Here is an 8,160-nt window from a genome sequence, read left to right on the forward strand (position 1 = left end):
AAATAAACAAGCAGACAGAAAGACAGACAGACAGATAAGTACACAAACAATACATTCATATATATATATATATATATATATATATATATATATATATATATATATATATATATATATATATATATATATATATATATATATTACATACAAACATACATACATAAAGTATTCATTGTCATACCCGCAGCATCAGTAACATCATGCCTTCTCCCCCATTCACTATCCTCAGCACATTCCGCGCCATCAGATTCCCGGCACAGGTCATATCACGTTACCTGCATCGTGCGCCATTCATTTACTTAAGTGTGAACGTGATACCTCAAGGTCAAGTTACTGAGCAAAAAAAAAAAAAAAAAAAAAAAAATATATATATATATATATATATATATATATATATATATATATATATATATATATATATATATATATATATATATATATATATATATATATATATATGCACACAGACACTCACCCATGCAAAAAAAAAAAAAAAAATCTCTTGGGACTTAATTTCGTTTAGTGACTGTTAACATTTTAATAAAATGAACATGAAGCCTCCCTAAAATATTGCGGTACGTGACACAGCTATATTTGACTTTACTGCCAGTGAAAGGAAAATGATAAGGAAAAGACAAAAGGATATGAAGAAGATGGGAAACTAAGATGACAAAAAGAAAATAGAATAGATGGGAAACAGATAAAACACCAAGAAAACAGACCAAAAGTAAAAGGATAAAAAGGATATATAGAAAATAAAAGAGGAAGACGAAACCAAAAATGAAAAGAATAGAAGGGAAACAGATTAAAAAAAAAAACTGAGACATAACAGAAAAGATCGATAAAACACACGGATTGATAAAAAAAAGAAAACATACTAAAAAAAAAAGGAATGCACAGGAAATAGAGATAAAAAAACAAAAACAAACCAGTGATATGAATAGTGACATGCAGTGATTAAAACTTCCCCTCTTCCTATTCTCCTGCACCTCTCCTGACCTGATTTTTCTCGACACTGCAGTAAAACAATAAAAGGTGTATCGGTTTACCTTACCTAAGTGTTAATATGGCCGGCAGGGAGAGAGAGAGAGAGCGAGGCGGGTATATGGCGGTGGTGCTGGAGGCGGGAGTTACCTGTGGGAGAGAAATATATTGTGTTAGAGGGAAGTGAGAAGGGAAAGGTATAACTGAAGTAGGGCGGGTCAGGTGTTGATAAAGACAGCACAGAAGGAAATGTAATGCTATTGGGGGTGTGTATAAGTATCAATGATTGGAAAGAAAGGTGAGAATGTACATAAAAGGTGATAATAGTGAAGAAAGAGTTATATTTATTATCATCATCATATTAGAGATAATGATGATGATGATAATGATGATAATAATAATAATAATAATAATAATAATAATAATAATAATAATAATAATAATGATAATAATAATAATAATAATAATAATAACAATAATAACAATAATAATAATAATAATAAATCACCACTGCGTTTCCTGTTACAATGATCCACCTCATTTATCATCATTACGTTCATTGTTTCCATAAAACACCAAACACAGAGCTACATTCTTCTCTCATTAATGAACAGCTTAACTCTTTACAAACTTCACCTCCTCAGGCAGGCTTCTCTTCTTCCCTTTTTCTCCACTTCCCTCGCTCCCCATTGCTACTTTTCCAGTACACCATTACCTCTTCATTAATTTCCTCTGATCTACTTCCCCCCTTTTTGTTTTTCTGTACATTTTCTCGCAGTGGCAGCCTTGTTTTCATTACGTATACAAATATGAAAAAAAAAAAAAATGTCTAACACACAATCGTCTGTATTTGAGTAATGGAAAGCTACACATTATTCCCTTCCCTGTTACAATTACATTTACGCGCACTAATAGTTTTCAGGGCTCTTCTAACGAACTGAATTATTTGCTCCTACTCTTTCATCTTTTTTGACATGTTTATACATTAATTGATGATAAAGTTACGTATATTTTTTTTTTCTATTTCAGGTTGGTAGAAAGTTTTCCTCCTTTAGAATATTAGTAGTAGTATTGTAACAAACGCTAAAACTACAATTGATAAATAACATACGAGAGACTGTCTAGATATTAATTGGATTTTGCCTGTCTTCTACAAATATTCCTAGTTTTTTTTCTCACTCCGTTTCTTTCCTTTCATTTACTCTTACTTTTCCTCCTATTTTACCTCCCCCTACTCTCATCCTTCTACCTTCTCTTTCTCCTGTTCCTACTTTTATTGTGGTTATTGCTGTTGCTTCTCCTTTCCCTCCTCCTCCTCCTCCTGCTGATGCTCCTTCTCTTCCTCCTCCTCCTCTTCCTTCTTCTCCTGTTTCACTTCCACTTACACTTTGTGAAAAATAAAGCGCAAATCGTACTTCGTGGCCGCAATATTGCATACAACGAAGAGTAATACAATTTCCATCCGACTTACATTGTTAACCGCTGAAAACTTATGATTCCCTTCCGTGTGTGTGTGTGTGTGTGTGTGTGTGTGTGTGTGTGTGTGTGTGTGTGTGTGTGCTCACCCGCGTAGTTATGATCTCCGGAATACAAAGAAAAAAAGGCAACTAACCGCGTGTTGTTTTTCGAGTCAAAATGTTGGTGTTCAGATGCAATAAGACGCGTCCCTTGTAATAGCGGTTTGGTTTCGTTGTTAGTGTTATTGTTCTTGTTGTCGTCGTCGTTGCATTAAGACGAGACCACCTCCATCCTCTCTCTCTCTCTCTCTCTCTCTCTCTCTCTCTCTCTCTCTCTCTCTCTCTGATTGCCGTGTCCATTCAAGTCAATTACATAGTCAGTTCACTCTAATCAGAAGCTTAGGATATTGAAAGTGATGGTTTTTAGTTGGTTTACTTTATTAATAAGAAAAAATGGCAGCATATTTGTCTTCCACTACACTACAATCATATAAAAAATTACTAATAGTATAGATTGTAAAAATGCTAGTTTTTTTTTTTTTTTTAGTAGCAGCACAAGTATATACACAAGGCAACTTGTTTATAAGTGGCCAAAGTTGCCTTTTTTTATTTTTCACATTTCTTTTGTCATCATTATTTTTGTGGGTTGCACTCACACACTTGATCCTCAATGTGTTCAATTCATAAATTTCATAGGTTACTATTTGTAACCTATGAAATCTATGAAGATTTTTTTTTATTTTCCATAATTTTTTTCATTTTTTTCCTGATTTTCTGATTTCATTTCAATTTTGTTTTTGAGTGGAGTAACTCTCAGTTGTCTCTTCGTTAAGAGATGCAGTTTTGCATTTTTTTTTTTTTTTTTAAGATTTTTAATTTTTTTGTCATTTTCTGGATTTTACACACAATGTTAAGCGGGAGAAACTTAAAGGTTAGGCTTCTTCATTAATGGATAATTTTTTTTTCTTTTCTTTTTCATGAATTTCTTAGTTATAATCATGATTATTGTCAGTGATTTAACGCTGAATTCTTTTTTTTTTTTTTCTTTTGTAAGTTTTAGCTTTTCATTTTTATTTATTTTTATTTATATTTTTTTGTCACTCATTTATGGATTTCATTCACGTTCTTGTTCCTCAATGAAGAGACAATACTTATGATTCTTCATCAATTGATATATATTTATATATATATATATATATATATATATATATATATATATATATATATATATATATATATATATATATATATATATATATATATATATATATATATCTTTTTTCTTTTCTTATTTTTTAATCTTTTTTCCTAATTATTATCTGGTTTTGTTCAGCAATCCTGTTCCTCAGTGGAGAGTGAATGGTTATGCTTCTCCATTAAGGATACAGTTCTCTCTTTTCTTTATTATTATTTTGTGGTCACCATTCACAATGGTGTTCCTTAGTGGACCAAGTCAATTCATAATCATCTTAAGTTCGAATATAAAGATTTTTTTTGTGTGCTTTTATGTTATTATTATTATTTTTTTATTTCCTTATTTTTTCTTTTCACTCACAGTCTTGTTTCTCAGTGGAGAGGCAATAGTTATGCTTCTCCATTAAGAGATAATTTTTTTTTTTTTCAATATTTCCTGGTTTCCCTTCACAACCTTGTTCCTCAATGGAATAACACAATTCATATACTTGTTAGGTTATTACTACAAGCATTTTTATGTTTTTTTTTTTGTTTATTTCATGTTTTTCATTATTAACTGAAATTTTTTATTTATTATTTTTTTACTTTTCTTGCAATTTTCTGCTTTTATTTTTTTCGTAAATTTTTTTTTTTGGGGGGCATTATTTTTTAGCTTTTATACTTTTCTTGTCACTATTTTATACCTTTTTATTATTTATTTTTTTATTATTTTTTTTTTTATTTTTTTGCCATTTTCATTATTTTAATCTTTGAAGTTGTTTTATGTTTTTGACACTATTTTGATTATCCTTTCTCTTTTTGGTATTTTTTCTTTTATCACTATTTTCTGGCTCTTTTTACTTTTTTTCATTTTTATAATTATTTTCTACATTTTTTCACTTTTTTGTGATTTTTATTATTTTAATCTTTTTGTAATTGTTTAATGTTTTTGTTACTGTTCTGTTTATCTTTTATTTTTTTTTTATTATTTTATACGTTTTTACATTTCTCATTTTTTTTGTGATTCTCTACTTTATGTCACTATTTTTCTTTTTTTATTTATTGGGTTTTTCACTTTTCACCGTTTTTTTTATTTTATTATTATTTTCAGTGTTTTTTTTCATTACGTTGTGTTTTTTTTACCTTTTTGTCATCATTTATTATCCGTTATAATTATTTGTTGGGTTTTGACTTTATTTTGTTATTTATATTTCGTTATTTTATTTTATATTAACTTTATTTGCAATTTTTATTTTTGTTATTATTTTCTGCTTTTTTGCTTTTTTCTCATTTTTTGTCATTTCCTGGCTTTTTTTTACTTTTTCTTTATGCTTCTTCATTCACTAAGATTTTTTATTTATTACTTTATTTTCATATTTTTTTCTGACTTTTTTTTTATCATTTTTTGGCTTTATTTCTTTTTTGTTATTATTTTCTAGCTTCTATACTTTTCTTTGTCACTATTTTCTAGATTTTTTATTTGTTATAGAAATTTTCATTTTTTTTTTTTTACTTTTTAATGATATTCATTATTTTAATGTTTTGTAGTTGTTTTATGTTTTTTGTTACTATTTTTCTTATATTTTCTGTTTTATAATTCTTTCTTCCTTTTTTTTTTATTTTTTGTCACTATTTTCTGGCTCTACTTTTTTATTACTTTGTTTTTTCTTATACTTAAAATTTGCTTTTTTTAAACTATTTTATTTTCATTATTTTAATCTTTTGTAATTCTTTTATGTTATGTTTCTTACTCTTCTGCTTATCTTTCTTATTTTATTGTAATTTTTTTATTTTATTTTACTTTTCTCATGTTTGTTATTATTTTGTCTTTACTTTGTCATTATTTTGGGGAATTTTTTTTTACATTTTTTGTCATTATTTTCTTCCATTTATACTCTTGTCACTTTTGTCAGTTTTTTGTCCCTTTCGTAACTTTTTTTTGTCATATTTTTTTACTTTATCAATATTTTATGCTTTTTTACTTTTTTTTGTCATTTTCTGCCTTTTTACTTTTTAGTCATTTTGTTCTGGGGTTTTAGTTTTTCTAATTATTTTCACTTTTTTACTTTTTTGTCATTATCTTCTGGGTTTTTACTATTTTTGTCGCTATTTTTCACTTTTTGTCGCTATTTTGTTTAGTTTCCTTTCTTGTCAATATTTTATTTTTTTTTTTACTTTTTTGTCATTATTTATCTTTTTTTCATTTTTGTCATTTATTTATTTTTTTGTTATAATTATTTTCTGGATTTCCACTTTTGTCATTTTTTATTGATGTTTTGTCATTATTTTTGGGTTTATTTAACTTTTTTGCTATTATTTTAATTTTTTGTCATTATTATTATTTTTTTTACTTTTTTTCATTATTATTTTGAATTATTTTCTTTTTTTTACTATTTTCATTTTTTAACTTTTTTCATTATTATTTTTTTATTATTTTCTTTTTTTTACTTTTTCATTAATTTTTTATTGTTTTCTTTTTTTACTTTTTTCATTATTTTTTTTACTTTTTTTTCATTATTATTATTTTTTTTACTTTTCATTATTATTTTTTTTTACTTTTTTCATATTTATTTTTTTGCTATTTTTTATACTTTTTTCATTATTATTTTTACTTTTTTCATTATTTTTTTTGTTTTCTATTTTTTTACCTTTTTAATTATTTTTTTTTTTACTTTTCATCATTATTTTTTAGTTTTTAATTATGCTTACTATTTTTTTTTCATTATTTTCAGCTTTTTTTAAAAATTTTAGTCAATGCTTTCTTGTCATCATTTTCTGCTTTTATTTATTTTTTCACTATTTTCTGGCTTTTTTTTCTGTTTTCTCATTATTTTCTGACTTATTTTTTATCATTATTTTCTGGCTTTTTTTTACTTTGATGTCTTTCTTTTCTTCTTTTTTAATATTTTTTTTCACTATTTTTTCATTATTTTTATTATTATTACTTTTGTTATTTTCTGGATTTTTTTTACTTATCTTCCTTTTTCCTCATTTTTTTTTTACTTTTTCGGTATTATTTTCTGTTCCTGGTCACCATTTTTTGGCTTTTTTAAAATTTTTCATTACTTGCCATAATATTCTGCCTTCTTTACTTCAACACTATTTCCATAATTTTGTAAACTTTTTTCTTTTTGATAATTTTTGTTTCATTTTCTTTTTTTTTCACATTTTTTTAAATTTTGTCATTATTTTTTATTTTTTTACTTTTCCCATTATGATTTTTTTTCTTTTTCTCATCATTTTCTGGCTTCCTCTCAGAATCTAGTTTTTTTGGTGGTGAGCCACGTGATTACATCATTAAAAGGTACTATTTTTCTTACTTTTTTTTTTAATGTTTTCCGTTTTCCAAACGCAGTCTTCTTTCTCAGTGGACTAATAATTAAGTCAGACTTCTTAAGTTACGGTACAGTTTTTTGTTTGTTTTTTAATCTTTTTTATTATTATTTTTCCTTACTTCTTGTTTTCTTAGTGGAGAGTCACTTAATTAATTTGTTTCCTCGTTTTTTTTTTCCTTGTTTTTATTTGTGCCATTGTTATCTTGTTTCCTCTCACTGTTAATAGCCGTATTTCACCAGTTTTCCTCTCACTATCAATGGCTGTTTCACCAATACTGGATAGAATTTTTTTCTTTTTTTTTTTTTCGTTGTTTTGGTTTTCACAATCTTGATCCTCAGCAGGTTAACATTCAAATCGTAGCATTCTAAAATAACTTGTATAAAGATTTCTTTGGTGGATTTATATTTTTTTATATTTTGTCATCGTTTTCTGATTTGCTCTCACTCAAAATATTTAGGCTTCTTATTTAATGAAGATACTTTAATTACTTTTTTTTTCTATTAATTTCTGGTTTCAACGGTGGATTGACAGTCGATTAATAGACTTTCTTGTTACTTTTTTTTTACTTTATCTTTTTTATCTTTTAATTTCTTTTACGTCATTATTTTTCATTTACTGTCACGAATGGTATTGTTCCTCGCTGAAGAATCACTCAGTTGTTTCGTCAATAACAGATAGATTAATATTTCTTTTTTTCTTTGCAAATTTTAAGCGCTTTATTTTTTGGTCATTAATTTCTGGATTTCACTCACTACCTTGTTCCTCAGTGGAATCACTTAATGTTCTTGCTCCTTAATTAAAGGATGAAAAACTTTTCTTTTTGGTCTAATTTCGGGTTTCGATTCACAAGCATGTTCCTCAGTAAAGACTCAGTGCTTAGGTATCTTAATCCATAGTTAGAAAGCTTACTTTGTTTTTGTACTTTTTTTTCCAATTTTCTCGGTTGCACTGACTAGGATGGTCCTCAGCGCGAGTGACTCAGTGTTTAGCGGCTTGCGACCCGTGATGGAGGCTCTGCGCACTAGTCCGCCCTTTCTTCTGTTTCTGTGAACGCAGCCGAGCATTAAGGGCAGCCACCTCTCGGGCCCATTTCACTCGCGCGGGGCCTGAGGGTGGCGGCTGTGATTCCAGTACTTTCAAATCCAGATCAGGTTTATAATCACTAGGTAGGCTGTAATGGGTGTCGATCTTACAGCGGACGGATTTCAGA

Source organism: Scylla paramamosain, chromosome 22, assembly GCF_035594125.1.
Source record: "Scylla paramamosain isolate STU-SP2022 chromosome 22, ASM3559412v1, whole genome shotgun sequence".
NCBI lineage: Eukaryota > Metazoa > Arthropoda > Malacostraca > Decapoda > Portunidae > Scylla > Scylla paramamosain.